General features: G+C 52.3%; 18 non-coding genes and 21 pseudogenes across 18 annotated transcripts; all 39 read left to right on the top strand.

Moving 5' to 3' along the window:
• The first annotated feature begins 179 nt into the window (after positions 1 to 179).
• LOC148669872 (5S ribosomal RNA) lies at positions 180 to 298 on the top strand (annotated as a pseudogene).
• A 537-nt stretch (positions 299 to 835) lies between these two features.
• On the top strand, positions 836 to 954 carry LOC148669871 (5S ribosomal RNA). The gene has a single exon (XR_015937768.1). It is a non-coding gene; the product is annotated as a 5S ribosomal RNA (ribosomal RNA).
• Positions 955 to 1491: 537 nt separating this feature from the next.
• LOC148669870 (5S ribosomal RNA) lies at positions 1492 to 1610 on the top strand. The gene has a single exon (XR_015937766.1). It is a non-coding gene; the product is annotated as a 5S ribosomal RNA (ribosomal RNA).
• Positions 1611 to 2147: 537 nt separating this feature from the next.
• Positions 2148 to 2266, top strand: LOC148669869 (5S ribosomal RNA). Its single transcript, XR_015938296.1, has one exon. It is a non-coding gene; the product is annotated as a 5S ribosomal RNA (ribosomal RNA).
• Positions 2267 to 2803: 537 nt separating this feature from the next.
• LOC148669868 (5S ribosomal RNA) lies at positions 2804 to 2922 on the top strand. Its single transcript, XR_015937765.1, has one exon. It is a non-coding gene; the product is annotated as a 5S ribosomal RNA (ribosomal RNA).
• Positions 2923 to 3459: 537 nt separating this feature from the next.
• Positions 3460 to 3578, top strand: LOC148669867 (5S ribosomal RNA). Its single transcript, XR_015938295.1, has one exon. It is a non-coding gene; the product is annotated as a 5S ribosomal RNA (ribosomal RNA).
• A 537-nt stretch (positions 3579 to 4115) lies between these two features.
• Positions 4116 to 4234, top strand: LOC148669866 (5S ribosomal RNA). The gene has a single exon (XR_015937764.1). It is a non-coding gene; the product is annotated as a 5S ribosomal RNA (ribosomal RNA).
• A 537-nt stretch (positions 4235 to 4771) lies between these two features.
• LOC148669865 (5S ribosomal RNA) lies at positions 4772 to 4890 on the top strand (annotated as a pseudogene).
• A 537-nt stretch (positions 4891 to 5427) lies between these two features.
• Positions 5428 to 5546, top strand: LOC148669864 (5S ribosomal RNA; annotated as a pseudogene).
• Positions 5547 to 6083: 537 nt separating this feature from the next.
• LOC148669863 (5S ribosomal RNA) lies at positions 6084 to 6202 on the top strand. Its single transcript, XR_015938067.1, has one exon. It is a non-coding gene; the product is annotated as a 5S ribosomal RNA (ribosomal RNA).
• Positions 6203 to 6739: 537 nt separating this feature from the next.
• On the top strand, positions 6740 to 6858 carry LOC148669862 (5S ribosomal RNA; annotated as a pseudogene).
• Positions 6859 to 7395: 537 nt separating this feature from the next.
• LOC148669861 (5S ribosomal RNA) lies at positions 7396 to 7514 on the top strand (annotated as a pseudogene).
• Positions 7515 to 8047: 533 nt separating this feature from the next.
• On the top strand, positions 8048 to 8166 carry LOC148669860 (5S ribosomal RNA; annotated as a pseudogene).
• Positions 8167 to 8703: 537 nt separating this feature from the next.
• On the top strand, positions 8704 to 8822 carry LOC148669859 (5S ribosomal RNA). The gene has a single exon (XR_015938600.1). It is a non-coding gene; the product is annotated as a 5S ribosomal RNA (ribosomal RNA).
• Positions 8823 to 9359: 537 nt separating this feature from the next.
• Positions 9360 to 9478, top strand: LOC148669858 (5S ribosomal RNA; annotated as a pseudogene).
• A 536-nt stretch (positions 9479 to 10014) lies between these two features.
• LOC148669857 (5S ribosomal RNA) lies at positions 10015 to 10133 on the top strand (annotated as a pseudogene).
• Positions 10134 to 10671: 538 nt separating this feature from the next.
• On the top strand, positions 10672 to 10790 carry LOC148669856 (5S ribosomal RNA; annotated as a pseudogene).
• Positions 10791 to 11327: 537 nt separating this feature from the next.
• Positions 11328 to 11446, top strand: LOC148669855 (5S ribosomal RNA; annotated as a pseudogene).
• Positions 11447 to 11983: 537 nt separating this feature from the next.
• On the top strand, positions 11984 to 12092 carry LOC148669854 (5S ribosomal RNA; annotated as a pseudogene).
• A 537-nt stretch (positions 12093 to 12629) lies between these two features.
• On the top strand, positions 12630 to 12748 carry LOC148669853 (5S ribosomal RNA; annotated as a pseudogene).
• Positions 12749 to 13285: 537 nt separating this feature from the next.
• Positions 13286 to 13404, top strand: LOC148669852 (5S ribosomal RNA; annotated as a pseudogene).
• Positions 13405 to 13941: 537 nt separating this feature from the next.
• LOC148669851 (5S ribosomal RNA) lies at positions 13942 to 14060 on the top strand. The gene has a single exon (XR_015938434.1). It is a non-coding gene; the product is annotated as a 5S ribosomal RNA (ribosomal RNA).
• A 537-nt stretch (positions 14061 to 14597) lies between these two features.
• On the top strand, positions 14598 to 14716 carry LOC148669850 (5S ribosomal RNA). Its single transcript, XR_015938442.1, has one exon. It is a non-coding gene; the product is annotated as a 5S ribosomal RNA (ribosomal RNA).
• Positions 14717 to 15253: 537 nt separating this feature from the next.
• Positions 15254 to 15372, top strand: LOC148669849 (5S ribosomal RNA; annotated as a pseudogene).
• A 533-nt stretch (positions 15373 to 15905) lies between these two features.
• LOC148669848 (5S ribosomal RNA) lies at positions 15906 to 16024 on the top strand. The gene has a single exon (XR_015938162.1). It is a non-coding gene; the product is annotated as a 5S ribosomal RNA (ribosomal RNA).
• Positions 16025 to 16561: 537 nt separating this feature from the next.
• LOC148669847 (5S ribosomal RNA) lies at positions 16562 to 16680 on the top strand (annotated as a pseudogene).
• Positions 16681 to 17216: 536 nt separating this feature from the next.
• Positions 17217 to 17335, top strand: LOC148669846 (5S ribosomal RNA). The gene has a single exon (XR_015937261.1). It is a non-coding gene; the product is annotated as a 5S ribosomal RNA (ribosomal RNA).
• A 537-nt stretch (positions 17336 to 17872) lies between these two features.
• LOC148669845 (5S ribosomal RNA) lies at positions 17873 to 17991 on the top strand (annotated as a pseudogene).
• A 537-nt stretch (positions 17992 to 18528) lies between these two features.
• Positions 18529 to 18637, top strand: LOC148669844 (5S ribosomal RNA; annotated as a pseudogene).
• Positions 18638 to 19174: 537 nt separating this feature from the next.
• Positions 19175 to 19293, top strand: LOC148669843 (5S ribosomal RNA). Its single transcript, XR_015938630.1, has one exon. It is a non-coding gene; the product is annotated as a 5S ribosomal RNA (ribosomal RNA).
• A 537-nt stretch (positions 19294 to 19830) lies between these two features.
• On the top strand, positions 19831 to 19949 carry LOC148669842 (5S ribosomal RNA). Its single transcript, XR_015938161.1, has one exon. It is a non-coding gene; the product is annotated as a 5S ribosomal RNA (ribosomal RNA).
• Positions 19950 to 20486: 537 nt separating this feature from the next.
• Positions 20487 to 20605, top strand: LOC148669841 (5S ribosomal RNA). The gene has a single exon (XR_015938293.1). It is a non-coding gene; the product is annotated as a 5S ribosomal RNA (ribosomal RNA).
• Positions 20606 to 21143: 538 nt separating this feature from the next.
• LOC148669840 (5S ribosomal RNA) lies at positions 21144 to 21262 on the top strand (annotated as a pseudogene).
• A 537-nt stretch (positions 21263 to 21799) lies between these two features.
• Positions 21800 to 21918, top strand: LOC148669839 (5S ribosomal RNA). Its single transcript, XR_015938361.1, has one exon. It is a non-coding gene; the product is annotated as a 5S ribosomal RNA (ribosomal RNA).
• Positions 21919 to 22455: 537 nt separating this feature from the next.
• LOC148669838 (5S ribosomal RNA) lies at positions 22456 to 22574 on the top strand (annotated as a pseudogene).
• A 533-nt stretch (positions 22575 to 23107) lies between these two features.
• On the top strand, positions 23108 to 23226 carry LOC148669837 (5S ribosomal RNA). The gene has a single exon (XR_015937763.1). It is a non-coding gene; the product is annotated as a 5S ribosomal RNA (ribosomal RNA).
• Positions 23227 to 23762: 536 nt separating this feature from the next.
• Positions 23763 to 23881, top strand: LOC148669836 (5S ribosomal RNA; annotated as a pseudogene).
• Positions 23882 to 24418: 537 nt separating this feature from the next.
• On the top strand, positions 24419 to 24537 carry LOC148669835 (5S ribosomal RNA; annotated as a pseudogene).
• Positions 24538 to 25074: 537 nt separating this feature from the next.
• Positions 25075 to 25193, top strand: LOC148669834 (5S ribosomal RNA). The gene has a single exon (XR_015938146.1). It is a non-coding gene; the product is annotated as a 5S ribosomal RNA (ribosomal RNA).
• Positions 25194 to 25244: the final 51 nt, after the last annotated feature.

Below are 25244 nucleotides of genomic sequence, written 5' to 3'. Positions count from 1 at the left end.
TCCGTCCTCATTGGAAGGAAGCAAGAGTGAAAGGCTGAAGTGAAATAGAGCGGGGACGAAGGCAGTGAAGAGAGAGAACGTGGGAAGAAGAGAAAAACGCAAGGGAAAAAAAGCAGCGTCGTAAAAGAGGTGACGGAGCTGTCCTCTCAATAAGAAGGGTGCCAGCGAGCCTTGCTCTCGTTTATGGCCACACCCCCTTGAGCATGCCTGATCTCATCTGATCTCGGAAGCTAAACAGGGATGGGCCTGGTTAGTACTTGGATGGGAGACCGCCTGGGAATACCAGGTGCTGTAAGCTTTTAAGCGCAGGAGGCGCCCTATCCCCGCTCGCTCGCTCATTCCCCTGTTCACACGTGCAGTGCGGCTTGTCCGTCTGTTTATTTGTCAGCTTTGGCGAGACACGGGTGCTTGTGTATTGGCGTGAGCGTTTTTTATTCTGATCAGGAACAGTTTTACAAGTCCGCAAAGGATCGAGGAAAGGTTTATCGCCAGCTGAAAAGAGACACAGCGCTTCGGCTGTGGAGACTTGTTCGGCTGGCGTTCGGAGAGTCGCGTTTTTCAGAATTGTATTGAGATCGTTTTCCACAGAGCTCAGATGTCAAAGCACAGCAGCAGCTCTCCACAGCGATCCTCTATAGCGCCCTTTCTCCCGCAGCTCCGTCCTCATTGGAAGGAAGCAAGAGTGAAAGGCTGAAGTGAAATAGAGCGGGGACGAAGGCAGTGAAGAGAGAGAACGTGGGAAGAAGAGAAAAACGCAAGGGAAAAAAAGCAGCGTCGTAAAAGAGGTGACGTAGCTGTCCTCTCAATAAGAAGGGTGCCAGCGAGCCTTGCTCTCGCTTACGGCCACACCCCCTTGAGCACGCCTGATCTCGTCTGATCTCGGAAGCTAAACAGGGATGGGCCTGGTTAGTACTTGGATGGGAGACCGCCTGGGAATACCAGGTGCTGTAAGCTTTTAAGCGCAGGAGGCGCCCTATCCCCGCTCGCTCGCTCATTCCCCTGTTCACACGTGCAGTGCGGCTTGTCCGTCTGTTTATTTGTCAGCTTTGGCGAGACACGGGTGCTTGTGTATTAGCGTGAGCGTTTTTTATTCTGATCAGGAACAGTTTTACAAGTCCGCAAAGGATCGAGGAAAGGTTTATCGCCAGCTGAAAAGAGACACAGCGCTTCGGCTGTGGAGACTTGTTCGGCTGGCGTTCAGAGAGTCGCGTTTTTCAGAATTGTATTGAGATCGTTTTCAACAGAGCTCAGATGTCAAAGCACAGCAGCAGCTCTCCACAGCGATCCTCTATAGCGCCCTTTCTCCCGCAGCTCCGTCCTCATTGGAAGGAAGCAAGAGTGAAAGGCTGAAGTGAAATAGAGCGGGGACGAAGGCAGTGAAGAGAGAGAACGTGGGAAGAAGAGAAAAACGCAAGGGAAAAAAAGCAGCGTCGTAAAAGAGGTGACGGAGCTGTCCTCTCAATAAGAAGGGTGCCAGCGAGCCTTGCTCTCGCTTACGGCCACACCCCCTTGAGCACGCCTGATCTCGTCTGATCTCGGAAGCTAAACAGGGATGGGCCTGGTTAGTACTTGGATGGGAGACCGCCTGGGAATACCAGGTGCTGTAAGCTTTTAAGCGCAGGAGGCGCCCTATCCCCGCTCGCTCGCTCATTCCCCTGTTCACACGTGCAGTGCGGCTTGTCCGTCTGTTTATTTGTCAGCTTTGGCGAGACACGGGTGCTTGTGTATTAGCGTGAGCGTTTTTTATTCTGATCAGGAACAGTTTTACAAGTCCGCAAAGGATCGAGGAAAGGTTTATCGCCAGCTGAAAAGAGACACAGCGCTTCGGCTGTGGAGACTTGTTCGGCTGGCGTTCGGAGAGTCGCGTTTTTCAGAATTGTATTGAGATCGTTTTCCACAGAGCTCAGATGTCAAAGCACAGCAGCAGCTCTCCACAGCGATCCTCTATAGCGCCCTTTCTCCCGCAGCTCCGTCCTCATTGGAAGGAAGCAAGAGTGAAAGGCTGAAGTGAAATAGAGCGGGGACGAAGGCAGTGAAGAGAGAGAACGTGGGAAGAAGAGAAAAACGCAAGGGAAAAAAAGCAGCGTCGTAAAAGAGGTGACGGAGCTGTCCTCTCAATAAGAAGGGTGCCAGCGAGCCTTGCTCTCGCTTATGGCCACACCCCCTTGAGCACGCCTGATCTCGTCTGATCTCGGAAGCTAAACAGGGATGGGCCTGGTTAGTACTTGGATGGGAGACCGCCTGGGAATACCAGGTGCTGTAAGCTTTTAAGCGGAGGAGGCGCCCTATCCCCGCTCGCTCGCTCATTCCCCTGTTCACACGTGCAGTGCGGCTTGTCCGTCTGTTTATTTGTCAGCTTTGGCGAGACACGGGTGCTTGTGTATTAGCGTGAGCGTTTTTTATTCTGATCAGGAACAGTTTTACAAGTCCGCAAAGGATCGAGGAAAGGTTTATCGCCAGCTGAAAAGAGACACAGCGCTTCGGCTGTGGAGACTTGTTCGGCTGGCGTTCGGAGAGTCGCGTTTTTCAGAATTGTATTGAGATCGTTTTCCACAGAGCTCAGATGTCAAAGCACAGCAGCAGCTCTCCACAGCGATCCTCTATAGCGCCCTTTCTCCCGCAGCTCCGTCCTCATTGGAAGGAAGCAAGAGTGAAAGGCTGAAGTGAAATAGAGCGGGGACGAAGGCAGTGAAGAGAGAGAACGTGGGAAGAAGAGAAAAACGCAAGGGAAAAAAAGCAGCGTCGTAAAAGAGGTGACGTAGCTGTCCTCTCAATAAGAAGGGTGCCAGCGAGCCTTGCTCTCGCTTACGGCCACACCCCCTTGAGCACGCCTGATCTCGTCTGATCTCGGAAGCTAAACAGGGATGGGCCTGGTTAGTACTTGGATGGGAGACCGCCTGGGAATACCAGGTGCTGTAAGCTTTTAAGCGCAGGAGGCGCCCTATCCCCGCTCGCTGGCTCATTCCCCTGTTCACACGTGCAGTGCGGCTTGTCCGTCTGTTTATTTGTCAGCTTTGGCGAGACACGGGTGCTTGTGTATTAGCGTGAGCGTTTTTTATTCTGATCAGGAACAGTTTTACAAGTCCGCAAAGGATCGAGGAAAGGTTTATCGCCAGCTGAAAAGAGACACAGCGCTTCGGCTGTGGAGACTTGTTCGGCTGGCGTTCAGAGAGTCGCGTTTTTCAGAATTGTATTGAGATCGTTTTCAACAGAGCTCAGATGTCAAAGCACAGCAGCAGCTCTCCACAGCGATCCTCTATAGCGCCCTTTCTCCCGCAGCTCCGTCCTCATTGGAAGGAAGCAAGAGTGAAAGGCTGAAGTGAAATAGAGCGGGGACGAAGGCAGTGAAGAGAGAGAACGTGGGAAGAAGAGAAAAACGCAAGGGAAAAAAAGCAGCGTCGTAAAAGAGGTGACGGAGCTGTCCTCTCAATAAGAAGGGTGCCAGCGAGCCTTGCTCTCGCTTATGGCCACACCCCCTTGAGCACGCCTGATCTCGTCTGATCTCGGAAGCTAAACAGGGATGGGCCTGGTTAGTACTTGGATGGGAGACCGCCTGGGAATACCAGGTGCTGTAAGCTTTTAAGCGCAGGAGGCGCCCTATCCCCGCTCGCTCGCTCATTACCCTGTTCACACGTGCAGTGCGGCTTGTCCGTCTGTTTATTTGTCAGCTTTGGCGAGACACGGGTGCTTGTGTATTAGCGTGAGCGTTTTTTATTCTGATCAGGAACAGTTTAACAAGTCCGCAAAGAATCGAGGGAAGGTTTATCGCCAGCTGAATAGAGACACAGCGCTTCGGCTGTGGAGACTTGTTCGGCTGGCGTTCGGAGAGTCGCGTTTTTCAGAATTGTATTGAGATCGTTTTCCACAGAGCTCAGATGTCAAAGCACAGCAGCAGCTCTCCACAGCGATCCTCTATAGCGCCCTTTCTCCCGCAGCTCCGTCCTCATTGGAAGGAAGCAAGAGTGAAAGGCTGAAGTGAAATAGAGCGGGGACGAAGGCAGTGAAGAGAGAGAACGTGGGAAGAAGAGAAAAACGCAAGGGAAAAAAAGCAGCGTCGTAAAAGAGGTGACGGAGCTGTCCTCTCAATAAGAAGGGTGCCAGCGAGCCTTGCTCTCGCTTACGGCCACACCCCCTTGAGCACGCCTGATCTCGTCTGATCTCGGAAGCTAAACAGGGATGGGCCTGGTTAGTACTTGGATGGGAGACCGCCTGGGAATACCAGGTGCTGTAAGCTTTTAAGCGCAGGAGGCGCCCTATCCCCGCTCGCTCGCTCATTCCCCTGTTCACACGTGCAGTGCGGCTTGTCCGTCTGTTTATTTGTCAGCTTTGGCGAGACACGGGTGCTTGTGTATTAGCGTGAGCGTTTTTTATTCTGATCAGGAACAGTTTAACAAGTCCGCAAAGAATCGAGGGAAGGTTTATCGCCAGCTGAATAGAGACACAGCGCTTCGGCTGTGGAGACTTGTTCGGCTGGCGTTCGGAGAGTCGCGTTTTTCAGAATTGTATTGAGATCGTTTTCCACAGAGCTCAGATGTCAAAGCACAGCAGCAGCTCTCCACAGCGATCCTCTATAGCGCCCTTTCTCCCGCAGCTCCGTCCTCATTGGAAGGAAGCAAGAGTGAAAGGCTGAAGTGAAATAGAGCGGGGACGAAGGCAGTGAAGAGAGAGAACGTGGGAAGAAGAGAAAAACGCAAGGGAAAAAAAGCAGCGTCGTAAAAGAGGTGACGGAGCTGTCCTCTCAATAAGAAGGGTGCCAGCGAGCCTTGCTCTCGCTTATGGCCACACCCCCTTGAGCACACCTGATCTCGTCTGATCTCGGAAGCTAAACAGGGATGGGCCTGGTTAGTACTTGGATGGAAGACCGCCTGGGAATACCAGGTGCTTTAAGCTTTTAAGCGCAGGAGGCGCCCTATCCCCGCTCGCTCGCTCATTCCCCTGTTCACACGTGCAGTGCGGCTTGTCCGTCTGTTTATTTGTCAGCTTTGGCGAGACACGGGTGCTTGTGTATTAGCGTGAGCGTTTTTTATTCTGATCAGGAACAGTTTAACAAGTCCGCAAAGGATCGAGGAAAGGTTTATCGCCAGCTGAAAAGAGACACAGCGCTTCGGCTGTGGAGACTTGTTCGGCTGGCGTTCGGAGAGTCGCGTTTTTCAGAATTGTATTGAGATCGTTTTCAACAGAGCTCAGATGTCAAAGCACAGCAGCAGCTCTCCACAGCGATCCTCTATAGCGCCCTTTCTCCCGCAGCTCCGTCCTCATTGGAAGGAAGCAAGAGTGAAAGGCTGAAGTGAAATAGAGCGGGGATGAAGGCAGTGAAGAGAGAGAACGTGGGAAGAAGAGAAAAACGCAAGGGAAAAAAAGCAGCGTCGTAAAAGAGGTGACGGAGCTGTCCTCTCAATAAGAAGGGTGCCAGCGAGCCTTGCTCTCGTTTACGGCCACACCCCCTTGAGCACGCCTGATTTCGTCTGATCTCGGAAGCTAAACAGGGATGGGCCTGGTTAGTACTTGGATGGGAGACCGCCTGGGAATACCAGGTGCTGTAAGCTTTTAAGCGCAGGAGGCGCCCTATCCCTGCTCGCTCGCTCATTCCCCAGTTCACACGTGCAGTGCAGCTTGTCCGTCTGTTTATTTGTCAGCTTTGGCGAGACACGGGTGCTTGTGTATTAGCGTGAGCGTTTTTTATTCTGATCAGGAACAGTTTTACAAGTCCGCAAAGGATCGAGGAAAGGTTTATCGCCAGCTGAAAAGAGACACAGCGCTTCGGCTGTGGAGACTTGTTCGGCTGGCGTTCGGAGAGTCGCGTTTTTCAGAATTGTATTGAGATCGTTTTCCACAGAGCTCAGATGTCAAAGCACAGCAGCAGCTCTCCACAGCGATCCTCTATAGTGCCCTATCTCCCGCAGCTCCGTCCTCATTGGAAGGAAGCAAGAGTGAAAGGCTGAAGTGAAATAGAGCGGGGACGAAGGCAGTGAAGAGAGAGAACGTGGGAAGAAGAGAAAAACGCAAGGGAAAAAAAGCAGCGTCGTAAAAGAGGTGACGGAGCTGTCCTCTCAATAAGAAGGGTGCCAGCGAGCCTTGCTCTCGCTTACGGCCACACCACCTTGAGCATGCCTGATCTCGTCTGATCTCGGAAGCTAAACAGGGATGGGCCTGGTTAGTACTTGGATGGGAGACCGCCTGGGAATACCAGGTGCTGTAAGCTTTTAAGCGCAGGAGGCGCCCTATCCCCGCTCGCTCGCTCATTCCCCTGTTCACACGTGCAGTGCGGCTTGTCCGTCTCTTTATTTGTCAGCTTTGGCGAGACACGGGTGCTTGTGTATTAGCGTGAGTGTTTTTTATTCTGATCAGGAACAGTTTTACAAGTCCGCAAAGGATCGAGGAAAGGTTTATCGCCAGCTGAAAAGAGACACAGCGCTTCGGCTGTGGAGACTTGTTCGGCTGGCGTTCGGAGAGTCGCGTTTTTCAGAATTGTATTGAGATCGTTTTCCACAGAGCTCAGATGTCAAAGCACAGCAGCAGCTCTCCACAGCGATCCTCTATAGCGCCCTTTCTCCCGCAGCTCCGTCCTCATTGGAAGGAAGCAAGAGTGAAAGGCTGAAGTGAAATAGAGCGGGGACGAAGGCAGTGAAGAGAGAGAACGTGGGAAGAAGAGAAAAACGCAAGGGAAAAAAAGCAGCGTCGTAAAAGAGGTGACGGAGCTGTCCTCTCAATAAGAAGGGTGCCAGCGAGCCTTGCTCTCGCTTACGGCCACACCCCCTTGAGCACGCCTGATCTCATCTGATCTCGGAAGCTAAACAGGGATGGGCCTGGTTAGTACTTGGATAGGAGACCGCCTGGGAATACCAGGTGCTGTAAGCTTTTAAGCGCAGGAGGCGCCCTATCCCCGCTCGCTCGCTCATTCCCCTGTTCACACGTGCAGTGCGGCTTGTCCGTCTGTTTATTTGTCAGCTTTGGCGAGACGCCGGTGCTTGTGTATTAGCGTGAGCGTTTTTTATTCTGATCATGAACAGTTTTACAAGTCCGCAAAGGATCGAGGAAAGGTTTATCGCCAGCTGAAAAGAGACACAGCGCTTCGGCTGTGGAGACTTGTTCGGCTGGCGTTCGGAGAGTCGCGTTTTTCAGAATTGTATTGAGATCGTTTTCCACAGAGCTCAGATGTCAAAGCACAGCAGCAGCTCTCCACAGCGATCCTCTATAGCGCCCTTTCTCCCGCAGCTCCGTCCTCATTGGAAGGAAGCAAGAGTGAAAGGCTGAAGTGAAATAGAGCGTGGATGAAGGCAGTGAAGAGAGAGAACGTGGGAAGAAGAGAAAAACGCAAGGGAAAAAAAGCAGCGTCGTAAAAGAGGTGACGGAGCTGTCCTCTCAATAAGAAGGGTGCCAGCGAGCCTTGCTCTCGCTTACGGCCACACCCCCTTGAGCACGCCTGATCTCGTCTGATCTTGGAAGCTAAACAGGGATGGGCCTGGTTAGTACTTGGATGGGAGACCGCCTGGGAATACCAGGTGCTGTAAGCTTTTAAGCGCAGGAGGCGCCCTATCCCCGCTCGCTCATTCCCCTGTTCACACGTGCAGTGCGGCTTGTCCGTCTGTTTATTTGTCAGCTTTAGCGAGACACGGGTGCTTGTGTATTAGCGTGAGCGTTTTTTATTCTGATCAGGAACAGTTTAACAAGTCCGCAAAGGATCGAGGAAAGGTTTATCGCCAGCTGAAAAGAGACACAGCGCTTCGGCTGTGGAGACTTGTTCGGCTGGCGTTCGGAGAGTCGCGTTTTTCAGAATTGTATTGAGATAGTTTTCATCAGAGCTCAGATGTCAAAGCACAGCAGCAGCTCTCCACAGCGATCCTCTATAGCGCCCTTTCTCCCGCAGCTCCGTCCTCATTGGAAGGAAGCAAGAGTGAAAGGCTGAAGTGAAATAGAGCGGGGATGAAGGCAGTGAAGAGAGAGAACGTGGGAAGAAGAGAAAAACGCAAGTGAAAAAAAGCAGCGTCGTAAAAGAGGTGACGGAGCTGTCCTCTCAATAAGAAGGGTGCAAGCGAGCCTTGCTCTCGCTTACGGCCACAACCCCTTGAGCACGCCTGATCTCGTCTGATCTCGGAAGCTAAAAAGGGATGGGCCTGGTTAGTACTTGGATGGGAGACCGCCTGGGAATACCAGGTGCTGTAAGCTTTTAAGCGCAGGAGGCGCCCTATCCCTGCTCGCTCGCTCATTCCCCTGTTCACACGTGCAGTGCAGCTTGTCCGTCTGTTTATTTGTCAGCTTTGGCGAGACACGGGTGCTTGTGTATTAGCGTGAGCGTTTTTTATTCTGATCAGGAACAGTTTTACAAGTCCGCAAAGGATCGAGGAAAGGTTTATCGCCAGCTGAAAAGAGACACAGCGCTTCGGCTGTGGAGACTTGTTCGGCTGGCGTTCGGAGAGTCGCGTTTTTCAGAATTGTATTGAGATCGTTTTCCACAGAGCTCAGATGTCAAAGCACAGCAGCAGCTCTCCACAGCGATCCTCTATAGCGCCCTTTCTCCCGCAGCTCCGTCCTCATTGGAAGGAAGCAAGAGTGAAAGGCTGAAGTGAAATAGAGCGGGGACGAAGGCAGTGAAGAGAGAGAACGTGGGAAGAAGAGAAAAACGCAAGGGAAAAAAAGCAGCGTCGTAAAAGAGGTGACGGAGCTGTCCTCTCAATAAGAAGGGTGCCAGCGAGCCTTGCTCTCGCTTACGGCCACACCACCTTGAGCACGCCTGATCTCGTCTGATCTCGGAAGCTAAACAGGTATGGGCCTGGTTAGTACTTGGATGGGAGACCGCCTGGGAATACCAGGTGCTGTAAGCTTTTAAGCGCAGGAGGCGCCCTATCCCCGCTCGCTCGCTCATTCCCCTGTTCACACGTGCAGTGCGGCTTGTCCGTCTGTTTATTTGTCAGCTTTGGCGAGACACGGGTGCTTGTGTATTAGCGTGAGCGTTTTTTATTCTGATCAGGAACAGTTTTACAAGTCCGCAAAGGATCGAGGAAAGGTTTATCGCCAGCTGAAAAGAGACACAGCGCTTCGGCTGTGGAGACTTGTTCGGCTGGCGTTCGGAGAGTCGCGTTTTTCAGAATTGTATTGAGATCGTTTTCCACAGAGCTCAGATGTCAAAGCACAGCAGCAGCTCTCCACAGCGATCCTCTATAGCGCCCTTTCTCCCGCAGCTCCGTCCTCATTGGAAGGAAGCAAGAGTGAAAGGCTGAAGTGAAATAGAGCGGGGACGAAGGCAGTGAAGAGAGAGAACGTGGGAAGAAGAGAAAAACGCAAGGGAAAAAAAGCAGCGTCGTAAAAGAGGTGACGGAGCTGTCCTCTCAATAAGAAGGGTGCCAGCGAAACTTGCTCTCACTTACGGCCACATCCCCTTGAGCACGCCTGATCTCATCTGATCTCGGAAGCTAAACAGGGATGGGCCTGGTTAGTACTTGGATGGGAGACCGCCTGGGAATACCAGGTGCTGTAAGCTTTTAAGCGCAGGAGGCGCCCTATCCCCGCTCGCTCGCTCATTCCCCTGTTCACACGTGCAGTGCGGCTTGTCCGTCTGTTTATTTGTCAGCTTTGGCGAGACACGGGTGCTTGTGTATTAGCGTGAGCGTTTTTTATTCTGATCAGGAACAGTTTTACAAGTCCGCAAAGGATCGAGGAAAGGTTTATCGCCAGCTGAAAAGAGACACAGCGCTTCGGCTGTGGAGACTTGTTCGGCTGGCGTTCGGAGAGTCGCGTTTTTCAGAATTGTTTTGAGATCGTTTTCCACAGAGCTCAGATGTCAAAGCACAGCAGCAGCTCTCCACAGCGATCCTCTATAGCGCCCTTTCTCCCGCAGCTCCGTCCTCATTGGAAGGAAGCAAGAGTGAAAGGCTGAAGTGAAATAGAGCGGGGACGAAGGCAGTGAAGAGAGAGAACGTGGAAAGAAGAGAAAAACGCAAGGGAAAAAAGCAGCGTCGTAAAAGAGGTGACGGAGCTGTCCTCTCAATAAGAAGGGTGCCAGCGAGCCTTGCTCTCGCTTATGGCCACACCCCCTTGAGCACGCCTGATCTCGTCTGATCTCGGAAACTAAACAGGGATGGGCCTGGTTAGTACTTGGATTGGAGACCGCCTGGAAATACCAGGTGCTGTAAGCTTTTAAGCGCAGGAGGCGCCCTATCCCCGCTCGCTCGCTCATTCCCCTGTTCACACGTGCAGTGCGGCTTGTCCGTCTTTTTATTTGTCAGCTTTGGCGAGACACGGGTGCTTGTGTATTAGCGTGAGCGTTTTTTTGTTCTGATCAGGAACAGTTTAACAAGTCCGCAAAGAATCGAGGAAAGGTTTATCGCCAGCTGAAAAGAGACACAGCGCTTCGGCTGTGGAGACTTGTTCGGCTGGCGTTCGGAGAGTCGCGTTTTTCAGAATTGTATTGAGATCGTTTTCCACAGAGCTCAGATGTCAAAGCACAGCAGCAGCTCTCCACAGCGATCCTCTATAGCGCCCTTTCTCCCGCAGCTCCGTCCTCATTGGAAGGAAGCAAGAGTGAAAGGCTGAAGTGAAATAGAGCGGGGACGAAGGCAGTGAAGAGAGAGAACGTGGGAAGAAGAGAAAAACGCAAGGGAAAAAAAGCAGCGTCGTAAAAGAGGTGACGGAGCTGTCCTCTCAATAAGAAGGGTGCCAGCGAGCCTTGCTCTCGCTTACGGCCACACCCCCTTGAGCACGCCTGATCTCGTCTGATCTCGGAAGCTAAATAGGGATGGGCCTGGTTAGTACTTGGATGGGAGACCGCCTGGGAATACCAGATGCTGTAAGCTTTTAAGCGCAGGAGGCGCCCTATCCCCGCTCGCTCGCTCATTCCCCTGTTCACACGTGCAGTGCGGCTTGTCCGTCTGTTTATTTGTCAGCTTTGGCGAGACACGGGTGCTTGTGTATTAGCGTGAGCGTTTTTTATTCTGATCAGGAACAGTTTTACAAGTCCGCAAAGGATCGAGGAAAGGTTTATCGCCAGCTGAAAAGAGACACAGCGCTTCGGCTGTGGAGACTTGTTCGGCTGGCGTTCGGAGAGTCGCGTTTTTCAGAATTGTATTGAGATCGTTTTCCACAGAGCTCAGATGTCAAAGCACAGCAGCAGCTCTCCACAGCGATCCTCTATAGCGCCCTTTCTCCCGCAGCTCCGTCCTCATTGGAAGGAAGCAAGAGTGAAAGGCTGAAGTGAAATAGAGCGGGGACGAAGGCAGTGAAGAGAGAGAACGTGGGAAGAAGAGAAAAACGCAAGGGAAAAAAAGCAGCGTCGTAAAAGAGGTGACGGAGCTGTCCTCTCAATAAGAAGGGTGCCAGCGAGCCTTGCTCTCCCTTACGGCCACACCCCCTTGAGCACGCCTGATCTCGTCTGATCTCGGAAGCTAAACAGGGATGGGCCTGGTTAGTACTTGGATGGGAGACCGCCTGGGAATACCAGGTGCTGTAAGCTTTTAAGCGCAGGAGGCGCCCTATCCCCGCTCGCTCGCTCATTCCCCTGTTCACACGTGCAGTGCGGCTTGTCCGTCTGTTTATTTGTCAGCTTTGGCGAGACACGGGTGCTTGTGTATTAGCGTGAGCGTTTTTTATTCTGATCAGGAACAGTTTAACAAGTCCGCAAAGGATCGAGGAAAGGTTTATCGCCAGCTGAAAAGAGACACAGCGCTTCGGCTGTGGAGACTTGTTCGGCTGGCGTTCGGAGAGTCGCGTTTTTCAGAATTGTATTGAGATCGTTTTCAACAGAGCTCAGATGTCAAAGCACAGCAGCAGCTCTCCACAGCGATCCTCTATAGCGCCCTTTCTCCCGCAGCTCCGTCCTCATTGGAAGGAAGCAAGAGTGAAAGGCTGAAGTGAAATAGAGCGGGGACGAAGGCAGTGAAGAGAGAGAACGTGGGAAGAAGAGAAAAACGCAAGGGAAAAAAAGTAGCGTCGTAAAAGAGGTGACGGAGCTGTCCTCTCAATAAGAAGGGTGCCAGCGAGCCTTGCTCTCGCTTATGGCCACACCCCCTTGAGCACGCCTGATCTCGGAAGCTAAACAGGGATGGGCTTGGTTAGTACTTGGACGGGGGACCGCCTGGGAATACCAGGTGCTGTAAGCTTTTAAGCGCAGGAGGCGCATAATCCCTGCTCGCTCGCTCATTCCCCTGTTCATACGTGCAGTGCGGCTTGTCCGTCTGTTTATTTGTCAGCTTTGGCGAGACACGGGTGCTTGTGTATTAGCGTGAGCGTTTTTTATTCTGATCAGGAACAGTTTAACAAGTCCGCAAAGGATCGAGGAAAGGTTTATCGCCAGCTGAAAAGAGACACAGCGCTTCGGCTGTGGAGACTTGTTCGGCTGGCGTTCGGAGAGTCGCGTTTTTCAGAATTGTATTGAGATCGTTTTCCACAGAGCTCAGATGTCAAAGCACAGCAGCAGCTCTCCACAGCGATCCTCTATAGCGCCCTTTCTCCCGCAGCTCCGTCCTCATTGGAAGGAAGCAAGAGTGAAAGGCTGAAGTGAAATAGAGCGGGGACGAAGGCAGTGAAGAGAGAGAACGTGGGAAGAAGAGAAAAACGCAAGGGAAATAGAGCAGTGACGTAAAAGAGGTGACGGAGCTGTCCTCTCAATAAGAAGGGTGCCAGCGAGCCTTGCTCTCGCTTACGGCCACACCCCCTTGAGCACACCTGATCTTGTCTGATCTCGGAAGCTAAACAGGGATGGGCCTGGTTAGTACTTGGATGGGAGACCGCCTGGGAGTACCAGGTGCTGTAAGCTTTTAAGCGCAGGAGGCGCCCTATCCCCGCTCGCTCGCTCATTCCCCTGTTCACACGTGCAGTGCGGCTTGTCCGTCTGTTTATTTGTCAGCTTTGGCGAGACACGGGTGCTTGTGTATTAGCGTGAGCGTTTTTTATTCTGATCATGAACAGTTTAACAAGTCCGCAAAGGATCGAGGAAAGGTTTATCGCCAGCTGAAAAGAGACACAGCGCTTCGGCTGGGGAGACTTGTTCGGCTGGCGTTCGGAGAGTCGCGTTTTTCAGAATTGTATTGAGATCGTTTTCCACAGAGCTCAGATGTCAAAGCACAGCAGCAGCTCTCCACAGCGATCCTCTATAGCGCCCTTTCTCCCGCAGCTCCGTCCTCATTGGAAGGAAGCAAGAGTGAAAGGCTGAAGTGAAATAGAGCGGGGACGAAGGCAGTGAAGAGAGAGAACGTGGGAAGAAGAGAAAAACGCAAGGGAAAAAAAGCAGCGTCGTAAAAGAGGTGACGGAGCTGTCCTCTCAATAAGAAGGGTGCCAGCGAGCCTTGCTCTCGCTTACGGCCACAACCCCTTGACCACGCCTGATCTCGTCTGATCTCGGAAGCTAAACAGGAATGGGCCTGGTTAGTACTTGGATGGGAGACCGCCTGGGAATACCAGGTGCTGTAAGCTTTTATGCGCAGGAGGCGCCCTATCCCTGCTCGCTCGCTCATTCCCCTGTTCACACGTGCAGTGCGGCTTGTCCGTCTGTTTATTTGTCAGCTTTGGCGAGACACGGGTGCTTGTGTATTAGCGTGAGCGTTTTTTATTCTGATCAGGAACAGTTTTACAAGTCCGCAAAGGATCGAGGAAAGGTTTATCGCCAACTGAAAAGAGACACAGCGCTTCGGCTGTGGAGACTTGTTCGGCTGGCGTTCGGAGAGTCGCGTTTTTCAGAATTGTATTGAGATCGTTTTCCACAGAGCTCAGATGTCAAAGCACAGCAGCAGCTCTCCACAGCGATCCTCTATAGCGCCCTTTCTCCCGCAGCTCCGTCCTCATTGGAAGGAAGCAAGAGTGAAAGGCTGAAGTGAAATAGAGCGGGGACGAAGGCAGTGAAGAGAGAGAACGTGGGAAGAAGAGAAAAACGCAAGAGAAAAAAAGCAGCGTCGTAAAAGAGGTGACGGAGCTGTCCTCTCAATAAGAAGGGTGCCAGCGAGCCTTGCTCTCGCTTACGGCCACACCCCCTTGAGCACGCCTGATCTCGTCTGATCTCGGAAGCTAAACAGGGATGGGCCTGGTTAGTACTTGGATGGGAGACCGCCTGGGAATACCAGGTGCTGTAAGTTTTTAAGCGCAGGAGGCGCCCTATCCCCGCTCGCTCGCTCATTCCCCTGTTCACACGTGCAGTGCGGCTTGTCCGTCTGTTTATTTGTCAGCTTTGGCGAGACACGGGTGCTTGTGTATTAGCGTGAGCGTTTTTTATTCTGATCATGAACAGTTTAACAAGTCCGCAAAGGATCGAGGAAAGGTTTATCGCCAGCTGAAAAGAGACACAGCGCTTCGGCTGTGGAGACTTGTTCGGCTGGCGTTCGGAGAGTCGCGTTTTTCAGAATTGTATTGAGATCGTTTTCCACAGAGCTCAGATGTCAAAGCACAGCAGCAGCTCTCCACAGCGATCCTCTATAGCGCCCTTTCTCCCGCAGCTCCGTCCTCATTGGAAGGAAGCAAGAGTGAAAGGCTGAAGTGAAATAGAGCGGGGACGAAGGCAGTGAAGAGAGAGAACGTGGGAAGAAGAGAAAAACGCAAGGGAAAAAAAGCAGCGTCGTAAAAGAGGTGACGGAGCTGTCCTCTCAATAAGAAGGGTGCCAGCGAGCCTTGCTCTCGCTTATGGCCACACCCCCTTGACCGCGCCTGATCTCATCTGATCTTGGAAGCTAAACAGGGATGGGCCTGGTTAGTACTTGGATGGGAGACCGCCTGGGAATACCAGGTGCTGTAAGCTATTAAGCGCAGGAGGCGCCCTATCCCCGCTCGCTCGCTCATTCCCCTGTTCACACGTGCAGTGCGGCTTGTCCGTCTGTTTATTTGTCAGCTTTGGCGAGACACGGGTGCTTGTGTATTAGCGTGAGCGTTTTTTATTCTGATCAGGAACAGTTTAACAAGTCCGCAAAGGATCGAGGAAAGGTTTATCGCCAGCTGAAAAGAGACACAGCGCTTCGGCTGTGGAGACTTGTTCGGCTGGCGTTCGGAGAGTCGCGTTTTTCAGAATTGTATTGAGATCGTTTTCAACAGAGCTCAGATGTCAAAGCACAGCAGCAGCTCTCCACAGCGATCCTCTATAGCGCCCTTTCTCCCGCAGCTCCGTCCTCATTGGAAGGAAGCAAGAGTGAAAGGCTGAAGTGAAATAGAGCGGGGACGAAGGCAGTGAAGAGAGAGAACGTGGGAAGAAGAGAAAAACGCAAGGGAAAAAAAGCAGCGTCGTAAAAGAGGTGACGGAGCTGTCCTCTCAATAAGAAGGGTGCCAGCGAGCCTTGCTCTCGCTTACGGCCACACCCCCTTGAGCACGCCTGATCTCGTCTGATCTCGGAAGCTAAACAGGGATGGGCCTGGTTAGTAATTGGATGGGAGACCGCCTGGGAATACCAGGTGCTGTAAGCTTTTAAGCGCAGGAGGCGCCCTATCTTCGCTCGCTCATTCCCCTGTTCACACGTGCAGTGCGGCTTGTCCGTCTGTTTATTTGTCAGCTTTGGCGAGACACGGGTGCTTGTGTATTAGCGTGAGCGTTTTTTATTCTGATCAGGAACAGTTTTACAAGTCCGCAAAGGATCGAGGAAAGGTTTATCGCCAGCTGAAAAGAGACACAGCGCTTCGGCTGTGGAGACTTGTTCGGCTGGCGTTCGGAGAGTCGCGTTTTTCAGAATTGTATTGAGATCGTTTTCCACAGAGCTCAGATGTCAAAGCACAGCAGCAGCTCTCCACAGCGATCCTCTATAGCGCCCTTTCTCCCGCAGCTCAGTCCTCATTGGAAGGAAGCAAGAGTGAAAGGCTGAAGTGAAATAGAGCGGGGACGAAGGCAGTGAAGAGAGAGAACGTGGGAAGAAGAGAAAAACGCAAGGGAAAAAAAGCAGCGTCGTTAAAGAGGTGACGGAGCTGTCCTCTCAATAAGAAGGGTGCCAGCGAGCTTTGCTCTTGCTTACGGCCACACCCCCTTGAGCACGCCTGATCTCGTCTGATCTCGGAAGCTAAACATGGATGGGCCTGGTTAGTACTTGGATGGGAGACCGCCTGGGAATACCAGGTGCTGTAAGCTTTTAAGCGCAGGAGGCGCCCTATCCCCGCTCGCTCGCTCATTCCCCTGTTCACACGTGCAGTGCGGCTTGTCCGTCTGTTTATTTGTCAGCTTTGGCGAGACACGGGTGCTTGTGTATTAGCGTGAGCGTTTTTTATTCTGATCAGGAACAGTTTTACAAGTCCGCAAAGGATCGAGGAAAGGTTTATCGCCAGCTGAAAAGAGACACAGCGCTTCGGCTGTGGAGACTTGTTCGGCTGGCGTTCGGAGAGTCGCGTTTTTCAGAATTGTATTGAGATCGTTTTCCACAGAGCTCAGATGTCAAAGCACAGCAGCAGCTCTCCACAGCGATCCTCTATAGCGCCCTTTCTCCCGCAGCTCCGTCCTCATTGGAAGGAAGCAAGAGTGAAAGGCTGAAGTGAAATAGAGCGGGGACGAAGGCAGTGAAGAGAGAGAACGTGGGAAGAAGAGAAAAACGCAAGGGAAAAAAAGCAGCGTCGTAAAAGAGGTGACGGAGCTGTCCTCTCAATAAGAAGGGTGCCAGCGAGCCTTGCTCTCGCTTACGGCCACACCCCCTTGAGCACGCCTGATCTCATCTGATTTCGGAAGCTAAACAGGGATGGGCCTGGTTAGTATTTGGATGGGAGACCGCCTGGGAATACCAGGTGCTGTAAGCTTTTAAGCGCAGGAGGCGCCCTATCCCCGCTCGCTCGCTCATTCCCCTGTTCACACGTGCAGTGCGGCTTGTCCGTCTGTTTATTTGTCAGCTTTGGCGAGACACGGGTGCTTGTGTATTAGCGTGAGCGTTTTTTATTCTGATCAGGAACAGTTTTACAAGTCCGCAAAGGATCGAGGAAAGGTTTATCGCCAGCTGAAAAGAGACACAGCGCTTCGGCTGTGGAGACTTGTTCGGCTGGCGTTCGGAGAGTCGCGTTTTTCAGAATTGTATTGAGATCGTTTTCCACAGAGCTCAGATGTCAAAGCACAGCAGCAGCTCTCCACAGCGATCCTCTATAGCGCCCTTTCTCCCGCAGCTCCGTCCTCATTGGAAGGAAGCAAGAGTGAAAGGCTGAAGTGAAATAGAGCGGGGACGAAGGCAGTGAAGAGAGAGAACGTGGGAAGAAGAGAAAAACGCAAGGGAAAAAAGCAGCGTCGTAAAAGAGGTGACGGAGCTGTCCTCTCAATAAGAAGGGTGCCAGCGAGCCTTGCTCTCGCTTACGGCCACACCCCCTTGGGCACGCCTGATCTCGTCTGATCTCGGAAGCTAAACAGGGATGGGCCTGGTTAGTACTTGGATGGGAGACCGCCTGGGAATACCAGGTGCTGTAAGCTTTTAAGCGCAGGAGGCGCCCTATCCCCGCTCGCTCGCTCATTCCCCTGTTCACACGTGCAGTGTGGCTTGTCCGTCTGTTTATTTGTCAGCTTTGGCGAGACACGGGTGCTTGTGTATTAGCGTGAGTGTTTTTTATTCTGATCAGGAACAGTTTAACAAGTCCGCAAAGAATCGAGGAAAGGTTTATCGCCAGCTGAAAAGAGACACAGCGCATCGGCTGTGGAGACTTGTTCGGCTGGCGTTCGGAGAGTCGCGTTTTTCAGAATTGTATTGAGATCGTTTTCCACAGAGCTCAGATGTCAAAGCACAGCAGCAGCTCTCCACAGCGATCCTCTATAGCGCCCTTTCTCCCGCAGCTCCGTCCTCATTGGAAGGAAGCAAGAGTGAAAGGCTGAAGTGAAATAGAGCAGGGACGAAGGCAGTGAAGAGAGACAACGTGGGAAGAAGAGAAAAACGCAAGGGAAAAAAAGCAGCGTCGTAAAAGAGGTGACGGAGCTGTCCTCTCAATAAGAAGGGTGCCAGCGAGCCTTGCTCTTGCTTACGGCCACACTCCCTTGAGCACGCCTGATCTCGTCTAATCTCGGAAGCTAAACAGGGATGGGCTTGGTTAGTACTTGGATGGGAGACCGCCTGGGAATACCAGGTGCTGTAAGCTTTTAAGCGCAGGAGGCGCCCTATCCCCGCTTCCTCGCTCATTCCCCTGTTCACACGTGCAGTGCGGCTTGTCCGTCTGTTTATTTGTCAGCTTTGGCGAGACACGGGTGCTTGTGTATTAGCGTGAGCGTTTTTTATTCTGATCAGGAACAGTTTAACAAGTCCGCAAAGGATCGAGGAAAGGTTTATCGCCAGCTGAAAAGAGACACAGCGCTTCGGCTGTGGAGACTTGTTCGGCTGGCGTTCGGAGAGTCGCGTTTTTCAGAATTGTATTGAGATCGTTTTCCACAGAGCTCAGATGTCAAAGCACAGCAGCAGCTCTCCACAGCGATCCTCTATAGCGCCCTTTCTCCCGCAGCTCCGTCCTCATTGGAAGGAAGCAAGAGTGAAAGGCTGAAGTGAAATAGAGCGGGGACGAAGGCAGTGAAGAGAGAGAACGTGGGAAGAAGAGAAAAACGCAAGGGAAAAAAAGCAGCGTCGTAAAAGAGGTGACGGAGCTGTCCTCTCAATAAGAAGGGTGCCAGCGAGCCTTGCTCTCGCTTATGGCCACACCCCCTTGAGCACGCCTGATCTCGGAAGCTAAACAGGGATGGGCTTGGTTAGTACTTGGATGGGGGACTGCCTGGGAATACCAGGTGCTGTAAGCTTTTAAGCGCAGGAGGCGCCCTATCCCCGCTCGCTCGCTCATTCCCCTGTTCATACGTGCAGTGCGGCTTGTCCGTCTGTTTATTTGTCAGCTTTGGCGAGACACGGGTGCTTGTGTATTAGCGTGAGCGTTTTTTATTCTGATCAGGAACAGTTTAACAAGTCCGCAAAGGATCGAGGAAAGGTTTATCGCCAGCTGAAAAGAGACACAGCGCTTCGGCTGTGGAGACTTGTTCGGCTGGCGTTCGGAGAGTCGCGTTTTTCAGAATTGTATTGAGATCGTTTTCCACAGAGCTCAGATGTCAAAGCACAGCAGCAGCTCTCCACAGCGATCCTCTATAGCGCCCTTTCTCCCGCAGCTCCGTCCTCATTGGAAGGAAGCAAGAGTGAAAGGCTGAAGTGAAATAGAGCGGGGACGAAGGCAGTGAAGAGAGAGAACGTGGGAAGAAGAGAAAAACGCAAGGGAAATAGAGCAGTGTCGTAAAAGAGGTGACGGAGCTGTCCTCTCAATAAGAAGGGTGCCAGCGAGCCTTGCTCTCGTTTACGGCCACACCCCCTTGAGCACGCCTGATCTCGTCTGATCTCGGAAGCTAAACAGGGATGGGCCTGGTTAGTACTTGGATGGGAGACCGCCTGGGAGTACCAGGTGCTGTAAGCTTTTAAGCGCAGGAGGCGCCCTATCCCCGCTCGCTCGCTCATTCCCCTGTTCACACGTGCAGTGCGGCTTGTCCGTCTGTTTATTTGTCAGCTTTGGCGAGACACGGGTGCTTGTGTATTAGCGTGAGCGTTTTTTATTCTGATCAGGAACAGTTTTACAAGTCCGCAAAGGATCGAGGAAAGGTTTATCGCCAGCTGAAAAGAGACACAGCGCTTCGGCTGTGGAGACTTGTTCGGCTGGCGTTCGGAGAGTCGCGTTTTTCAGAATTGTATTGAGATCGTTTTCCACAGAGCTCAGATGTCAAAGCACAGCAGCAGCTCTCCACAGCGATCCTCTATAGCGCCCTTTCTCCCGCAGCTCAGTCCTCATTGGAAGGAAGCAAGAGTGAAAGGCTGAAGTGAAATAGAGCGGGGACGAAGGCAGTGAAGAGAGAGAACGTGGGAAGAAGAGAAAAACGCAAGGGAAAAAAAGCAGCGTCGTTAAAGAGGTGACGGAGCTGTCCTCTCAATAAGAAGGGTGCCAGCGAGCTTTGCTCTTGCTTACGGCCACACCCCCTTGAGCACGCCTGATCTCGTCTGATCTCGGAAGCTAAACATGGATGGGCCTGGTTAGTACTTGGATGGGAGACCGCCTGGGAATACCAGGTGCTGTAAGCTTTTAAGCGCAGGAGGCGCCCTATCCCCGCTCGCTCGCTCATTCCCCTGTTCACACGTGCAGTGCGGCTTGTCCGTCTGTTTATTTGTCAGCTTTGGCGAGACACGGGTGCTTGTGTATTAGCGTGAGCGTTTTTTATTCTGATCAGGAACAGTTTTACAAGTCCGCAAAGGATCGAGGAAAGGTTTATCGCCAGCTGAAAAGAGACACAGCGCTTCGGCTGTGGAGACTTGTTCGGCTGGCGTTCGGAGAGTCGCGTTTTTCAGAATTGTATAGAGATCGTTTTCCACAGAGCTCAGATGTCAAAGCACAGCAGCAGCTCTCCACAGCGATCCTCTATAGCGCCCTTTCTCCCGCAGCTCCGTCCTCATTGGAAGGAAGCAAGAGTGAAAGGCTGAAGTGAAATAGAGCGGGGACGAAGGCAGTGAAGAGAGAGAACGTGGGAAGAAGAGAAAAACGCAAGGGAAAAAAAGCAGCGTCGTAAAAGAGGTGACGGAGCTGTCCTCTCAATAAGAAGGGTGCCAGCTAGCCTTGCTCTCGCTTATGGCCACACCCCCTTGAGCACGCCTGATCTCGTCTGATCTCGGAAGCTAAACAGGGATGGGCCTGGTTAGTACTTGGATGGGAGACCGCCTGGGAATACCAGGTGCTGTAAGCTTTTAAGCGCAGGAGGCGCCCGATCCCCGCTCGCTCGCTCATTCCCCTGTTCACACGTGCAGTGCGGCTTGTCCGTCTGTTTATTTGTCAGCTTTGGCGAGACACGGGTGCTTGTGTATTAGCGTGAGCGTTTTTTATTCTGATCAGGAACAGTTTTACAAGTCCGCAAAGGATCGAGGAAAGGTTTATCGCCAGCTGAAAAGAGACACAGCGCTTCGGCTGTGGAGACTTGTTCGGTTGGCGTTCGGAGAGTCGCGTTTTTCAGAATTGTATTGAGATCGTTTTCCACAGAGCTCAGATGTCAAAGCACAGCAGCAGCTCTCCACAGCGATCCTCTATAGCGCCCTTTCTCCCGCAGCTCCGTCCTCATTGGAAGGAAGCAAGAGTGAAAGGCTGAAGTGAAATAGAGCAGGGACGAAGGCAGTGAAGAGAGAGAACGTGGGAAGAAGAGAAAAACGCAAGGGAAAAAAAGCAGCGTCGTAAAAGAGGTGACGGAGCTGTCCTCTCAATAAGAAAGGGTGCCAGCGAGCTTTGCTCGTGCTTATGGCCACACCCCCTTGAGCACGCCTGATCTCGTCTGATCTCGTAAGCTAAACAGGGATGAGCCTGGTTAGTACTTGGATGGGAGACCGCCTGGGAATACCAGGTGCTGTAAGCTTTTAAGCGCAGGAGGCGCCCTATCCCCGCTCGCTCGCTCATTCCCCTGTTCACACGTGCAGTGCGGCTTGTCCGTCTGTTTATTTGTCAGCTTTGGCGAGACACGGGTGCTTGTGTATTAGCGTGAGCATTTTTTATTCTGATCAGGAACAGTTTAACAAGTCCGCAAAGGATCGAGGAAAGGTTTATCGCCAGCTGAAAAGAGACACAGCGCTTCGGCTGTGGAGACTTGTTCGGCTGGCGTTCGGAGAGTCGCGTTTTTCAGAATTGTATTGAGATCGTTTTCCACAGAGCTCAGATGTCAAAGCACAGCAGCAGCTCTCCACAGCGATCCTCTATAGCGCCCTTTCTCCCGCAGCTCCGTCCTCATTGGAAGGAAGCAAAAGTGAAAGGCTGAAGTGAAATAGAGCGGGGACGAAGGCAGTGAAGAGAGAGAACGTGGGAAGAAGAGAAAAACGCAAGGGAAAAAAAGCAGCGTCGTAAAAGAGGTGACGGAGCTGTCCTCTCAATAAGAAGGGTGCCAGCGAGCCTTGCTCTTGCTTACGGCCACACCCCCTTGAGCACGCCTGATCTCGTCTGATCTCTGAAGCTAAACAGGGATGGGCCTGGTTAGTACTTGGATGGGAGACCGCCTGGGAATACCAGGTGCTGTAAGCTTTTAAGCGCAGGAGGCGCCCTATCCCCGCTCGCTCGCTCATTCCCCTGTTCACACGTGCAGTGCGGCTTGTCCGTCTGTTTATTTGTCAGCTTTGGCGAGACACGGGTGCTTGTGTATTAGCGTGAGCGTTTTTTATTCTGATCAGGAACAGTTTTACAAGTCCGCAAAGGATCGAGGAAAGGTTTATCGCCAGCTGAAAAGAGACACAGCGCTTCGGCTGTGGAGACTTGTTCGGCTGGCGTTCGGAGAGTCGCGTTTTTCAGAATTGTATTCAGATCGTTTTCCACAGAGCTCAGATGTCAAAGCACAGCAGCAGCTCTCCACAGCGATCCTCTATAGCGCCCTTTCTCCCGCAGCTCCGTCCTCATTGGAAGGAAGCAAGAGTGAAAGGCTGAAGTGAAATAGAGCGGGGACGAAGGCAGTGAAGAGAGAGAACGTGGAAAGAAGAGAAAAACGCAAGGGAAAAAAAGCAGCGTCGTAAAAGAGGTGACGGAGCTGTCCTCTCAATAAGAAGGGTGCCAGCGAGCCTTGCCCTTGCTTACGGCCACACCCCCTTGAGAACGCGTGATCTCGTCTGATCTCGGAAGCTAAACAGGGATGGGCCTGGTTAGTACTTGGATGGGAGACCGCCTGGGAATACCAGGTGCTGTAAGCTTTTAAGCGCAGGAGGCGCCCTATCCCCGCTCGCTCGCTCATTCCCCTGTTCACACGTGCAGTGCGGCTTGTCCGTCTATTTCTCAGCTTTGGCGAGACACGGGTGCTTGTGTATTAGCGTGAGCGTTTTTTATTCTGATCAGGAACAGTTTTACAAGTCCGCAAAGGATCGAGGAAAGGTTTATCGCCAGCTGAAAAGAGACACAGCGCTTCGGCTGTGGAGACTTGTTCGGCTGGCGTTCGGAGAGTCGCGTTTTTCAGAATTGTATTGAGATCGTTTTCCACAGAGCTCAGATGTCAAAGCACAGCAGCAGCTCTCCACAGCGATCCTCTATAGCGCCCTTTCTCCCGCAGCTCCGTCCTCATTGGAAGGAAGCAAGAGTGAAAGGCTGAAGTGAAATAGAGCGGGGACGAAGGCAGTGAAGAGAGAGAACGTGGGAAGAAGAGAAAAACGCAAGGGAAAAAAAGCAGCGTCGTAAAAGAGGTGACGGAGCTGTCCACTCAATAAGAAGGGTGCCAGCGAGCCTTGCTCTCGCTTACGGCCACACCCCCTTGAGCACGCCTGATCTCGTCTGATCTCGGAAGCTAAACAGGGATGGGCCTGGTTAGTACTTGGATGGGAGACCGCCTGGGAATACCAGGTGCTGTAAGCTTTTAAGCGCAGGAGGCGCCCTATACCCGCTCGCTCGCTCATTCCCCTGTTCACACGTGCAGTGCGGCTTGTCCGTCTGCTTATTTGTCAGCTTTGGTGAGACACGGGTGCTTGTGTATTAGCGTGAGCGTTTTTTATTCTGATCAGGAACAGTTTTACAAGTCCGCAAAGGATCGAGGAAAGGTTTATCGCCAGCTGAAAAGAGACACAGCGCTTCGGCTGTGGAGACTTGTTCGGCTGGCGTTCGGAGAGTCGCGTTTTTCAGAATTGTATTGAGATCGTTTTCCACAGAGCTCAGATGTCAAAGCACAGCAGCAGCTCTCCACAGCGATCCTCTATAGCGCCCTTTCTCCCGCAGCTCCGTCCTCTTTGGAAGGAAGCAAAAGTGAAAGGCTGAAGTGAAATAGAGCGGGACGAAGGCAGTGAAGAGAGAGAACGTGGGAAGAAGAGAAAAACGCAAGGGAAAAAAAGCAGCGTCGTAAAAGAGGTGACGGAGCTGTCCTCTCAATAAGAAGGGTGCCAGCGAACCTTGCTCTCGCTTACGGCCACACCCCCTTGAGCACGCCTGATCTCGTCTGATCTCGGAAGCTAAACAGGGATGAGCCTGGTTAGTACTTGGATGGGAGACCGCCTGGGAATACCAGGTGCTGTAAGCTTTTAAGCGCAGGAGGCGCCCTATCCCCGCTCGCTCGCTCATTCCCCTGTTCACACGTGCAGTGCGGCTTGTCCGTCTGTTTATTTGTCAGCTTTGGCGAGACACGGGTGCTTGTGTATTAGCGTGAGCGTTTTTTATTCTGATCAGGAACAGTTTTACAAGTCCGCAAAGGATCGAGGAAAGGTTTATCGCCAGCTGAAAAGAGACACAGCGCTTCGGCTGTGGAGACTTGTTCGGCTGGCGTTCGGAGAGTCGCGTTTTTCAGAATTGTATTGAGTTCGTTTTCCACAGAGCTCAGATGTCAAAGCACAGCAGCAGCTCTCCACAGCGATCCTCTATAGCGCCCTTTCTCCCGCAGCTCCGTCCTCATTGGAAGGAAGCAAGAGTGAAAGGCTGAAGTGAAATAGAGCGGGGACGAAGGCAGTGAAGAGAGAGAACGTGGGAAGAAGAGAAAAACGCAAAGGAAAAAAAGCAGCGTCGTAAAAGAGGTGACGGAGCTGTCCTCTCAATAAGAAGGGTGCCAGCGAGCCTTGATCTCGTTTACGGCCACACCCCCTTGAGCACGCCTGTTCTCGTCTGATCTCGGAAGCTAAACAGGGATGAGCCTGGTTAGTACTTGGATGGGAGACCGCCTGGGAATACCAGGTGCTGTAAGCTTTTAAGTGCAGGAGGCGCCCTATCCCCGCTCGCTCGCTCATTCCCCTGTTCACACGTGCAGTGCGGCTTGTCCTTCTGTTTATTTGTCAGCTTTGGCGAGACACAGGTGCTTGTGTATTAGCGTGAGCGTTTTTTATTCTGATCAGGAACAGTTTTACAAGTCCGCAAAGGATCGAGGAAAGGTTTATTGCCAGCTGAAAAGAGACACAGCGCTTCGGCTGTGGAGACTTGTTCGGCTGGCGTTCGGAGAGTCGCGTTTTTCAGAATTGTATTGAGATCGTTTTCCACAGAGCTCAGATGTCAAAGCACAGCAGCAGCTCTCCACAGCGATCCTCTATAGCGCCCTTTCTCCCGCAGCTCCGTCCTCATTGGAAGGAAGCAAGAGGGAAAGGCTGAAGTGAAATAGAGCGGGGACGAAGGCAGTGAAGAGAGAGAACGTGGGAAGAAGAGAAAAACGCAAGGGAAAAAGAGCAGCGTCATAAAAGAGGTGACGGAGCTGTCCTCTCAATAAGAAGGGTGCCAGCGAGCCTTGCTCTCGCTTACGGCCACACCCCCTTGAGCACGCCTGATCTCGTCTGATCTCGGAAGCTAAACAGGGATGGGCCTGGTTAGTACTTGGATGGGAGACCGCCTGGGAGTACCAGGTGCTGTAAGCTTTTAAGCGCAGGAGGCGCCCTATCCCCGCTCGCTCGCTCATTCCCCTGTTC

The sequence above is a fragment of the Lepisosteus platostomus genome, chromosome 5, assembly GCF_059453375.1.
Source record: "Lepisosteus platostomus isolate fLepPlt1 chromosome 5, fLepPlt1.hap1, whole genome shotgun sequence".
Taxonomy (NCBI): domain Eukaryota; kingdom Metazoa; phylum Chordata; class Actinopteri; order Semionotiformes; family Lepisosteidae; genus Lepisosteus; species Lepisosteus platostomus.
The sequence above is the reverse complement of the archived record's forward strand: the minus strand, read 5'-3'. Positions and strand labels throughout refer to the sequence as shown.